General features: G+C 43.1%; 1 pseudogene; it reads right to left on the bottom strand.

Moving 5' to 3' along the window:
• Nucleotides 1-922: 922 nt before the first annotated feature.
• Nucleotides 923-8,502, bottom strand: LOC124681760 (annotated as a pseudogene).
• Nucleotides 8,503-12,509: the final 4,007 nt, after the last annotated feature.

The raw sequence follows: 12,509 nt of genomic DNA, 5'->3' as shown, positions 1-12,509 counted from the left end.
AATGTCAGCATATTAAGTAACACTTCTTATCATTTAATCTTAGGCGTTATGATTAAAATTACTGTTTTATATTTTTAAGCATATGCGGATTAACCTGGTACCTCAAAAAAATACCCTTATAATATCGGAATCCTCATTGCCCACGGTCTCGTTATGAAATTCCAGATCTCGATGAAGTGCCTCGCGCGTCCATCATTTATCACCGCTTTACATTTTTAAACATATGCGGATTAACCTGGTGCCTCAAAAAATACCCTTATAATGTCAGAATCATCATTACCCATCAACTCGTTATGAAATTACGATGAAGTATTACGCGTGTCCATCATTTTTCCACCATGTTCTACATTCTAGGCCGTGTATGCATTATTTCTAGTGCAGCTAGAGCCCTAGGCCTCCATGCTCATTTCAGTCACCACCATGTTCTAAATAGTCTAGGAATTATTTTTACGTAGGAAGAGTCCTATGCCTCCACGCTCTTCATCGATCAGTTCTGTTTTTTTTTTATGTCTAATCTTACTTTGGTACGTGTCGCCTGTGCAATGGCCTCAAGTTATACGTTAACATGCATTGTTTTTTGTTTGGATTCAGCTAGAATTTTATGCCTCCACGCAGTTGACGTTTTATCGTGTAGAATAGCCTATATTTGTTACACAGTTACGTAACAATTTGTCTCATGTTAAATCTCAACCACATATTTTAGATCTAACTGTCAAAATAATTTAAGATGATGTGGATTAACGTGGTGTCTCTATTTAAAACCTCTGTATTGTGCTTTTAGTATATAATAGATAGATACATATATATGGTTTTCAAAAATATTGTGAAGCTGCAATCCATATATTGGATTCTTACGCATATTTCATTATGTGACCTTGCACATATAGGGAGCATGCATATACGCAGCTCCTCCCTTATTAATCTAGGCACCATTCATGAGGGCAGGCTTCATTTCCCACGCCGCCAGCTGTGAGACCTTGATGTCTGCCTTGCCATTGTTGAACACGTGAAGATGAGCGTTCTTGCCAGTGTCGAGCGATGGGTATACCCGAGAGAGAGTATGCACGTCCTGCCTCCAGCCCCAAAGCTCTCGACCACGGATCGGTCGATCTAGAAGAGAGAAATATGGGACAAATGAAATCAGTAACGGATGATAGCAGGGCCGGCCCATAGGGCGGGGCAGCGGGGCTCGCCTCGGGCCTGCAACAGTTAGGGCCCTAATTCAAGATTTGTTTGCACGCTTACTATACTTATATTCATACTCTTTAGGCAGTAAAGTTTAGAATAATTTTAGAAAATATAGAAGGTTGAAGTTGTAGCTTAATGTGCCTATATTCCAACTTTTTTTCAAATGTGCAGAACAACACTGATCCTCATAATTTTGTTCTCTGATTATTTCTATTTCTCGCAAACAATGCACATGTACACAAGTAGCTATTGGTAGAAATAAGAATTATGGTATATAGTTTGTGCGATCAATAGAAATAAATATTTCCGTCTTCACTAATATTCCGATGAGCATGGATCTTTCAAATGTAAATACTACTTAGTTTGTTATTGCATTATCTTAATATTTATCTTGCTGAATAATAATTTTTTTAAGTTTTCTTTGTGTGTGACCAAGTGGTGAAGCTTGACTGAGATTATTAAGGTGCCTAGAACACCAATCATGCTTAAACTTTAAGTAAGATATATAAATTTAATATAAATGAATATCTTTAAGGAATTTTTCAGAGCAGGGGGCCATCGCCCCCAGCCCTAGAAAAGCTTAGCCACAATGAACAAGGGGTCATTGGTGTCGGTTCGCCCTATGGTCCTCGAAATCTGTGGATCGGCCCTAGATGATAGTTGTGAACTACACGTAGTACAGTACAAAAGCAAGGAATAACTACAAAAGCGAGGAATAATATGGTAAGCATCTACATACCAAGCTTCGCAGTGTTATCTTGCCCTATGAGAAGTCAGTCTCAACAAATCCTGCGAATGTTGGCCGGTATAGGTTCGGGCTCAGAGATGACCTGCACCGGTGTGAGATGACAAACGCGAGTACATTAGTTGCTAATGAGGAAGGATATATGAGAGCCATGAGATCGATGTCATTAGTCCAGGTGCGATGTACCTTGTGGTATCCGTGCACATAAGCACCACGGGCTTCGTGTCACTCCTGCCCGCCACCCTGAAAACCCTGAAGAACACCGTGGTTTTCTCCTCCAGCTTGGCTGAGGCGAGAACCCATAGCCCGAAAGGGCCCATGCCGCCCTTCTTATCTGCGCCCCATAGGCTGCACAGCTTCTGGGCGTCCTTGGCGAGTGCCGGGTGCAGCACCTCCATTCCTTCCATACTTGGCACCTCAAAGGTAATCTCAACCTCAGCCTGATGAACAATACATTAGGCTGGATAAGTACACCAACTGGTTAAGCTGATATAAGAAAACAATGTTTATATAAGCAAGAACTATAATATCATATTCATTTTTTTTATCAAATGAAAATGTACTGTTCACAAAAAGATCATTGAAGACTCTGTGTGGTAGGCTTAACCATGAGCAATCGGATGATGACATTTTTTTTAGAAAAACAGGGGGGCCAAAGCCCCCCCCCCCCAGCCCCATTTTATTACAATGAAGCCAAGGTATCATAGTAGCATCCGGGAGGAGTCAGAGCAACCCTCCAGCAAAGATTACAGAAAATTTCGATACAAGTTCATAAGATGCAATGAACGTCAAGCAAGCTCCAGGAAAGTACAAAACTATTCTGGCATGTACCAATTGGTATTGGCGATCAGGAACTGTCGACGCTCTACATCCGTTGCTACACCCACCAAACAATCCGAAGTAGTTCTCCCCTCTTGATATCCAGCAGACGCAAGCTTCTGTCCATCAACCGAGAGTTCGATTCGTTGAGCAAAGGCGCCCAGCTCCGTAGCAAAGAAGTTGCACGATCCCAATCGGATGATGACATTAGGAAGAAAATTGATGTTTCTAAAGAGCTTGAAGCTGCAGACCCGGCTTTCACATACACGGCCCAAGTGGATAATGAGATAATGAGAGTACAGTAAAAACATAGTTGTGGACAAATGGTCGTAGCATAGAACAATACTGCTACTTTGGTGATGTCCTCGCATTTGATACTACGTATGGAACCAACCTTTACGATATGCCATTTGGTATATTTTTAGGTGTGAATAACCATTTCTAGAACATAATCCTTGGTGGGGTCCTTTTGTGAGTACATTCGAATTAGTTTTCTCGGAATTCATCGGGGTGATGTGTGGCAAACCAGCGCAAACCACACTTACCGGCGAGATCCCAGTCCCATTAAGTGCCATCTAATATTGTGATCTTATTTTGTATGTGTATTCCTGTTGTACAAGGGGCTAATCAAACTGATTGAAACAACTTCTTCCAAACAGATCAAGCTTTGTGCCATGGAAATTGCAATATCAGCGGTCTTGCCAAGTACCGCACATCGGTTGTGTGAGTGGTAAGTTCTACAGAAGCAAAAGAGTACCTAGGTCCTTTGTATGGCAAGAAAAATGACTTCAGGGCAGAATTTCACTAGATGATCTAGGAACACCAATATCGGATAATTTCAATAAGGTTGGGCAATTTTGCTAGCAAAGTATGGTCTCTAGGAACACCAATATCGGACTCAAATATATGAGGTTAGAAAAAAAAGTGCCAATCCATATTTTTATGGTGTATTTTGCGCCAAAATGACCAGTACCCAGAGGAATGAAAGTGCTAACCACATGCTGATATGCCGCCTGCGTGTTAAGTACATGTAAAAGTAATCTCTTATAGTTGATATCAAGTAAATAAAAATGAGGACTGATTAGAAGATGTCATTGAAAACTAGTTTGTTTTGAGGATGCTTAATATACAAACTGAATAATCAGCTCAGATTTCACCATACTAAAGCTAGCTAACCGCTGAAAACGAGGACTAATTAGTAGGTTGCCATTAAACACATGTGGTAGGCACACTAAGAGCAATTCCAATAGTATAGCCAACTGTTGGCTATAACAAGATGTCATATCATTTGTAGTCATCATATAGCTAACATGTACAATAGTTGGCTATAAGAATGTAGTACTTTACTAATATATGGCCCATCTTTCACTCTCACAAGGTGACTAGGAGCACGTGCAAGAGCTAGCTATTGCATAGTAGCCCACCTCCCTTCTCTCTCCTCTTCTCTCTCCTCCAACTTATCTAAAATATATTATTTAATGTCTTATAGTCAGCTGATTGGACTCTATTGTACTTGCTCTAACGTGTGCAGTTTGTAAGCCAGTGACGTCGACAGAATCTCCTGGCTTGATTACCTGGTCACTGAGAGTCTGAGACTGACCAGCTTCCCTCTCAGCGTCTCCACCTCCTCAACCGGCCACTGCAGCAATTGTTTGTCGCCTTGATCAAGCCAAACCTTCCTTGGTATAGCCTGAAATGTGGACGATTAAGCCAAATCAGTCTTGCTTGTTTATTTTATCTTGAACAAAGCATCAAGCAATGAACAAAACTTCCAAGTAGAACCTGCTAACGGTAATAAGCATACATTCAGTTTGATCATGATTGATATCAGGTTTCAAAATCTTACTTAGTACTAAGGAGTGTATGATCTGATCGCGTGAAATTATTTATTATTTAGCATGATGATTCCACAAGAATATACTCTCTCCATTCCAATGCATGTGGCATCCTTTCTTGCACTTCGGATTGTTCTCTGCAACTCAGGAACATTAAGTTGACGAACTTTGGCTAGCAATTTGATATTTAAACATTTGATAGTTGTTATAAAAATTACGCCATTAGAAACTTTATTGAAATACGAATTCAATGGTATAACATGTATAACATATAATCAATATTTGGTTGGCCAAATCGATGGTTAAACTTAAATCACGAAAAATGTATGTACCACCTAAATAGAGATAAATCGAGTAAATGAGACAAAATACTAGTGCTTAGTCTTTCGCTAATCTATTCAGAAGAACACAGGAGTGAACTAAACACCTTAGAAATTCCTTGACCGGCTTTCTAACCAGGTTCAGCAATCACCCAAGGGGTAATGCTACACGAAGAAAACAATTAAACCTCAAGAGTCAACTCAACTTATGAAGTAGATATGTGAAATTGTATTCTACTACGAAATTTCTCGGTGGAGCTAGTGGTCTATGTTGACGTGTACAAGTAGATTGCCTAGTCCTTTTCATAGTCATTTCCATTAGTTCGGACTTTTCGTTCAAGTGGCTAGTGCATGAAGCTTAACATGGTATCAGAGCCCCAGGTCACGAGTTCAAATCATGGCTTTCTTAATTTATTCTAAAAAAATCCCCGCAGCCTCCTGCCGTGTGGTCCCGGCCTTCCGCTGCCTCTTTGCCTCTCTACACGTGTTGAGTTGTCTTCTCGTCTCCCCGTCACATGTGAGAGGGGGTGTTGACGTGTACAAGTAGATTGTCTAGCCCTTTCCATTAGTTCGGACTTTTGCTTCAAGTGGCTAGTGCATGAAGCTTAACAGTCTACCTAATTCTTGACCATTGTTTCAACTGGGACTATGAGTATGCTAATCGTATCACTACTGGACAGGCCCTTCTGTCCCGGCCTGTAAGGGGTTTTAATCCCGGTTAGCCAACCAGGACTAGTCAGGTGAGACTAAAGGCGAACCCTTTAGTCCCGGCCCGGTTAACAGCCGAGAAAAATGACTCTCCACATGGCTGTGATACAGCGTTTGGGCTGGAGGAACTTTAGTCCCGGCTTGTAAGTCCAACCGGGACTAACGATTATTTTTCGAAATTGTTTTTCTTTTTTCAGTTTTTATTTTTCTAATTTCCTTTTTCTAATTGTTTGACTCGTTACTCTCTCACTTGGACCATTTTTAACACTAACTACACCTAATCTTTAGTCAATTCTAGACTTGCTCATATCCCGGTCGGTTACCGATCCTCACACTACTCCACCCTCAGCACGCTTAACTCCTCGGTTCTTTCCTCTTGTGCTCCCGCGAATGTGATTATACCTTGTTGTAAATACTACCATATCAATCCTATTAACTCTTATACCATTGTGTCACAGCTGTATTTTTTGAAACCAAAACAATTATTTAATTAAATAATAAGATAATAATATTGAATTCCAATGAAAATAAAATAAGTATAAAACTATTTATTATTATTATCAAATAATATATGCATTATTCGTATAATTTGGCACAATTAATTTTTTATTATTATCAATTAATATTTTCCAATCCCAATATCATTCAAAATTATTTTATATTTTTATTTAAATAAAAGTCCCTATATCTCACTTTACAAAAGACCCCATCTTATATGCTTTTAAAAATTCTCCAAATATTAGGAAGTGGTCCCTATAGCATATAAATCCTATTTCTACACACACACACACACACACAATGCCATACATGCTTTGGGCCAACACCTATTTATTTTAACATTTTGTGTCATCCTCAATTTTTTTTTCTAATACATTGCAAAGTATTTTTCGGGGTGATTTAAAGCCCAAAGTAGGTGCCACTATATTGCACTAACCGTCACCTTCATACCTTGGGACAAGGTGTCTCCGGAGATCACATAATAAAACCACTTGAGTAGCATAATAGTCAAGAATAACGTCTACTTATTCAACTATATTAAAAAACTCATGATCACATAAAGATCATACGATGGGAGAGAGAGATAGACCACATAGCTACCGGTAAAATCCTTAGCCTCGGGGGAGAACTACTCCCTCCTCATCATGGGAGTCAGCAACAGCGATGAAGATGGCGGTGGAGTCGATGGAGATGGCTCCGGGGGCACTTCCCCGTCTCGGCAGGGTGCCGGAATAGAGACTTTTGTCCCTCGAAACTTGTCTTCGATGGCGGCGGAGCTACAGAACTTTTCGTGGACGAAGGCTTGTTGATTTAGGGTTTTCGCATCGAGAGGCAACTTATAGGCGGAAGGGCGAGGTCGGTTGGCGCCCGAGGGGCCCACACCACCCCTAGACGCGGATAGGGAGGGGGCCGCGCCCAGGTATGGTGTGGCCGCCTCGGCGCCCTCCTCCGTTTTTGTTTTGGACTCCGTCTTTGGGTCGGGAAAATAGGAACTTTTACTTCCGTTTCATCCAATTCCGAGAATATTTCCTGTACAACTTTTCTGAAATACAAAACAGTAGAAAACAGGAACTGTGGCATCTTATTAATAGGTTAGTTCCAAAAAATACATAAAAATGCCACGAAGTGTAAATAAAACATATAGAAATTGTTGTAAAACAAGCATGAAGCATCAAAAATTATAGATACGTTTGCAACGTATCAATCTACTTCCGCAACTTCGCTAGATCGGAGCCATGTGCGTCGTTGAGCACCGCATGTGTCCAAAACTACGAGGTGTTGCACATGCGGTACTCGACGTCATGGTAGAGGACTTCTACACGACCCTAAGGTCGGCGACGAGTACGTCTACATCAACCACGTTCTAGCCTAACGTTAACAGCTATCGGTCTAAGAGGGTACATCACCGATATCATCTCTGTTACAGTTCCTTAGATAGATCTTGGGCCTACTAGGGTTTGCGATATTTAGAATTTTTTGTTTTCTGCTGCGAACCCCTACAGCCGCTAGAGTCCGGGAAGAAGAGGCCCGAGCATTGGAGGCGGCCGCCGGAGGGGGTGAGAAAACCCCTTCCAAATTGGCGACGTTAGGATCTACGAACGCATGTGCCTTGCCTGCCGTGATGCTATCGGGACCGGGGACCGCCAGCGATGACGATCTCGAGTCAGATCCGTGACCTCAAAGGCGGCCGCCGAGGTTGCCGCCCTCGTCGCGCACACCTCGAACAGGTCGACCGGGGGCGGGCGCTTCAGTGCGGCTGCGAGGTTGGGTCTGCCAACCGCTAGTTGGTCGAGTTGGCACGCCACCGCACTTCCTGGGCGGACATATGCGTGATGGTGGGGAGGCCGCCGGGTGGAGGGGGAGGAGGAGGTGGAGCGGCGGCCATGGAGAAACCGAGGGAGGTGTGAATACCGGTTGGGTGGTGAGGGGACTAGAGTGCGGAGTCATGCAATAACGTCTTGTTCCCGCGCTTTCCAACGTGTGCAAAATAGTACACATGCGGCTCGGCAGGGCTTGCCCCTGGAAAAATGGCCGAATCGACCGTTCCTCTTTGACCAACTTTTGGCCTGCTTTAAACATCATGCTATGCAAAATTTCCAGGTGATTTGAGCTTCCAAACAGCTGATTTTTTGGCTCACTGGATACATGAAAAGCCTTTGTTAGCAACCAAACACACCCTATCACTCCTGCCCACCACCCTGAAAACTCTTAAGAACACCACGGTTTTCTCCTCCAGTTTGGCTCAGGCGAGAACCCACACCCCGAAAGGGCACACGCCTCCTTTCTTATCTGCACCCCATAGGTTGCACAACTCTCGGGTGTCGTTAGCGAGTGCCCGGTCTACCACCTCCATTCCTTCCATAGTCGGCACCTCAAAGGTAACCTCCATGTCAGCCTGATGAACAATTACATAGACTGGATAAGTACACCAACTGGTTAAGCTGCTACGAGAAAATAAAATTAATATGAGCAAAGGCTATGATATCATATTTAATATTTTTGGATCAAATGAAAATTTACGGTTCACAAAAAGTTTGTTGAAGACTATGTGGTAATCTTAACCGTGAGCAATCGGATGATGACATTAGGAATACTATGGATGTTTTAAAGAGCTTCAAGCAGCAGACCTTACCCGGCTTTCACATACACGGTCCAAGTGGATAATGAGATAATGAGAGTACAGTAAAACATAGTTGTGGGCATATTGTCGCAGCATAGAACTTGGGGTGTGTATGTGAAAACCGGGTAACTGTTGTAGTCGATGCACACCGATTGCAACATCATGTGTGTTTACTTGGGTAACGCAATGGCCATCTTCCAAAGTTTTTCTAACGATGCTCTTCTTCTTTTCGAGCATTTGAAAATAAGGGGGCGATGTCTTCTGGCCGTATTGCATCGAGCCATGGGGCTTCCCAAAAGAAAGCTTGCTTTCCATTTTCGACGGTAACTACTGTAGTCGCTGCAAAAAGCTCCATGTCTTGAGGAGTGCAAGTGGTCCCAAAGCCAATACATGGTTTGGTCTCAACGTTCAATTCATGCCATAACAATTGCAATATTCCATGAGAAGGGCCACGGGGTGCCGCTGACAATCAGTACAGGGAGTTCGGAGACGGCACCCAAGACGTCGACGAAGAAAAAGAACAGGCCGACGGCGAGGACGAGGACGTGATGATCCTACAGCAACGGGGAAGGGAAAGAAGAACTCGCTGCCAGCCGAGCCGCGGATCAAATGGATGGGCAAAGAAGAGGAGTGGCTCGCTGAAGTTTGGAAGACCGTCTCCATGAATGGCATTACCGGCGCCAATCAAAACTATGAGACGTATTGGCAGTGGGTCAAGTTGGCGTTCGACGAACGCAAGATCGTCGATCCCTACTTCAACAAGACAGTGATGGTGCGCGGCGACAAGGCCATGTGCACCCATTGGGGATCATCCAGACGGCGTGCAACAAGTGACACGACATACATGAGGAGATCGAAGCTCGCCCGGAGAGCAGCGCCGACTTCGAGCAAAAGGTGAGCTGACTCGCTGTGCCATCCCTCGATCATGGATTGCCGAGGTTTAAACTTGTTTCGCCGGCCTATCTTGCAGATGCGTCGTGCTTCGACAAGTTCTGGGCTGACGCGAAAGGTTGCAGCTGTCCTACGACAAGTGCTAGGCTGACACGAGGGCGCACTGATACGTCTCCGACGTATCGATAATTTCTTATGTTCTATGCCATATTATTGATGATACCTACATGTTTTATGCACACTTTATGTCATATTCGTGCATTTTCTGGAACTAACCTATTAACAAGATGCCGAAGTGCCAGTTCTCGTTTTCTGCTGTTTTTGGTTTCGAAATCCTAGTAACGAAATATTCTCGGAATTGGACGAAACAAAGACCCGGGGGCCTATTTTGCCACGAACCTTCCGGAAGACCGAAGAGCATACGAAGTGGGGCCACGAGGTGGCGACACCACATGGCGGCGCGGCCAAGGGGGGCCCGCGCCGCCCTATGGTGTGGGCCCCTCGTCGGGCCCCGACTCGCCCTTCCGCCTACTTAAAGCCTCCGTCGCGAAACCCCTGATGCGAAAAACCACGATACGGAAAACCTTACTGAGACGCCGCCGCCGATCCCATCTCGGGGGATCCTGGAGATCTCCTCCGGCACCCTACCGGAGAGGGGATTCATCTCCCGGAGGACTCTACACCGCCATGGTCGCCTCCGGAGTGATGAGTGAGTAGTTCACCCCTGGACTATGGGTCCATAGCAGTAGCTAGATGGTTGTCTTCTCCTCATTGTGCTTCATTGTTGGATCTTGTGAGCTGCCTAACATGATCAAGATCATCTATCTGTAATACTCTATGTTGTGTTTGTCGGGATCCGATGGATAGAGAATACCATGTCATGTTAATTATCAAGTTATTACATATGTGTTGTTTATGATCTTGCATGCTCTCCGTTACTAGTAGAGGCTCTGGCCAAGTTTTTGTTTTTAACTCCAAGAGGGAGTATTTATGCTCGATAGTGGGTTCATGCCTGCATTGACACCGGGACGAGTGACGAAAGTTCTAAGGTTGTGTTGTGCTTGTTGCCACTAGGGATAAAACATTGGCGCTATGTCCGAGGATGTAGTTGTTGATTACATTACGCACCATACTTAATGCAATTGTCCGTTGCTTTGCAACTTAATACTGGAGGGGTTCGGACGATAACCTCGAAGGTGGACTTTTTAGGCATAGATGCAGTTGGATGGCGGTCTATGTACTTTGTCGTAATGCCCAATTAAATCTCACTATACTTATCATGTCATGTATGTGCATTGTTATGCTCTCTCTATTTGTCAATTGCCCGACTGTAATTTGTTCACCCAACATGCTTTTCTCTTATGGGAGAGACACCTCTAGTGAACTGTGGACCCCGGTCCATTCTTTAATACTGAAATACAAATCTGCTGCAATACTTGTTTTACTTGTTTTCTCTGCAAACAATCATCTTCCACACAATACGGTTAATCCTTTGTTACAGCAAGCCGGTGAGATTGACAACCTCACTGTTTCGTTGGGGCAAAGTACTTTGGTTGTGTTGTGCGGGTTCCACGTTGGCGCCGGAATCTCCGGTGTTGCGCCGCACTACATTCCGCCGCCATCAACCTTCAACGTGCTTCTTGGCTCCTCCTGGTTCGATAAACCTTGGTTTCTTTCTCGAGGGAAAACTTGCTGCTGTGCGCATCATACCTTCCTCTTGGGGTTGCCCAACGAACGTGTGAAATACACGCCATCAAGCTCTTTTTACGGCGCCGTTGCCGGGGAGATCAAGACACGCTGCAAGGGGAGTCTCCACTTCTCAATCTCTTTACTTTGTTTTTGTCTTGCTTTATTTTATTTACTACTTTGTTTGCTGCACTTATATCAAAACACAAAAAAATTAGTTGCTAGTTTTACTTTATTTACTGTCTTGCACTCTATATCAAAAACACAAAAAAAATTAGTATACTTGCATTTACTTTATCTAGTTTGCTTTATTTACTGTCCTGCACTCTATATTAAAAATACAAATTTTTTTTTTAGTTACTTTTGTTACCATGTCTAGCTCTGAACATGTTACTTCTACGCCTGAAGAATTAGTCTTCACTTTTAAACAAGGGGATGATGAGAGTTTTAAAGATGCTTGGTCTAGAATTTTTACTTCTTATCGTAAAACTGAACTCCAAATGACTCTAAGTTTGCTCCTTAGTAATTTTTATTTTGGTCTTATGATTCGCTATAGATATGCCTTGGATGCTCTAGTGGGAGGAGATTTCCTCCATTGTAATGGGGATCAAGCTTTTAATGCCATAAAGAAGTTGGTTGCATCACATGATTCATCTAATAATTTTGATTCAGCCCTTATTAGCATTCATAATAGATTAAATACTCTTGAGACAAGTGCATCTCGCTTAAATGAAAATTATGGATACATTCGTAACCGTCTTGATCAAGTTTTAGTGAACTCTGAACCTTCATTGTGGAAACCTACTATTAAAATTGTCATAGGTAACCAAACTCTTCGTGCTAATTGTGATATTATGACTGAATTTTGCCTAATGCCTAAGGGGATCCATAAATCTTTGAAACTTTGGGAATTCACTGAAGGGGGAGAAGGAATAGCTCTTATTGATAACTCTGTTATAATTCCTAAAGGGATAGCTGCGGGTGTGCATACAACCATTCTTGGGATAACAATATCCGTTGATTACCTTGTCATTGAATGCGCAGGAACAGGACAAATCACACTCGGAAGATCCCTGCTGAAATTATTGGGAGCAGTCATAGACGTGAGAGAAGGCACCATAAAATTCACCTCTACACCCGGGGGTAGTCATATATTCCCTAAGCCAAAGAGTAAGGACAAGAAATGTAAGGGTAAAGTC

The sequence above is a fragment of the Lolium rigidum genome, unplaced genomic scaffold (genome assembly GCF_022539505.1).
Source record: "Lolium rigidum isolate FL_2022 unplaced genomic scaffold, APGP_CSIRO_Lrig_0.1 contig_5526_1, whole genome shotgun sequence".
In the NCBI taxonomy this organism is placed as follows: Eukaryota; Viridiplantae; Streptophyta; class Magnoliopsida; order Poales; family Poaceae; genus Lolium; species Lolium rigidum.
This window is presented reverse-complemented; position numbering and strand designations above follow the sequence as displayed.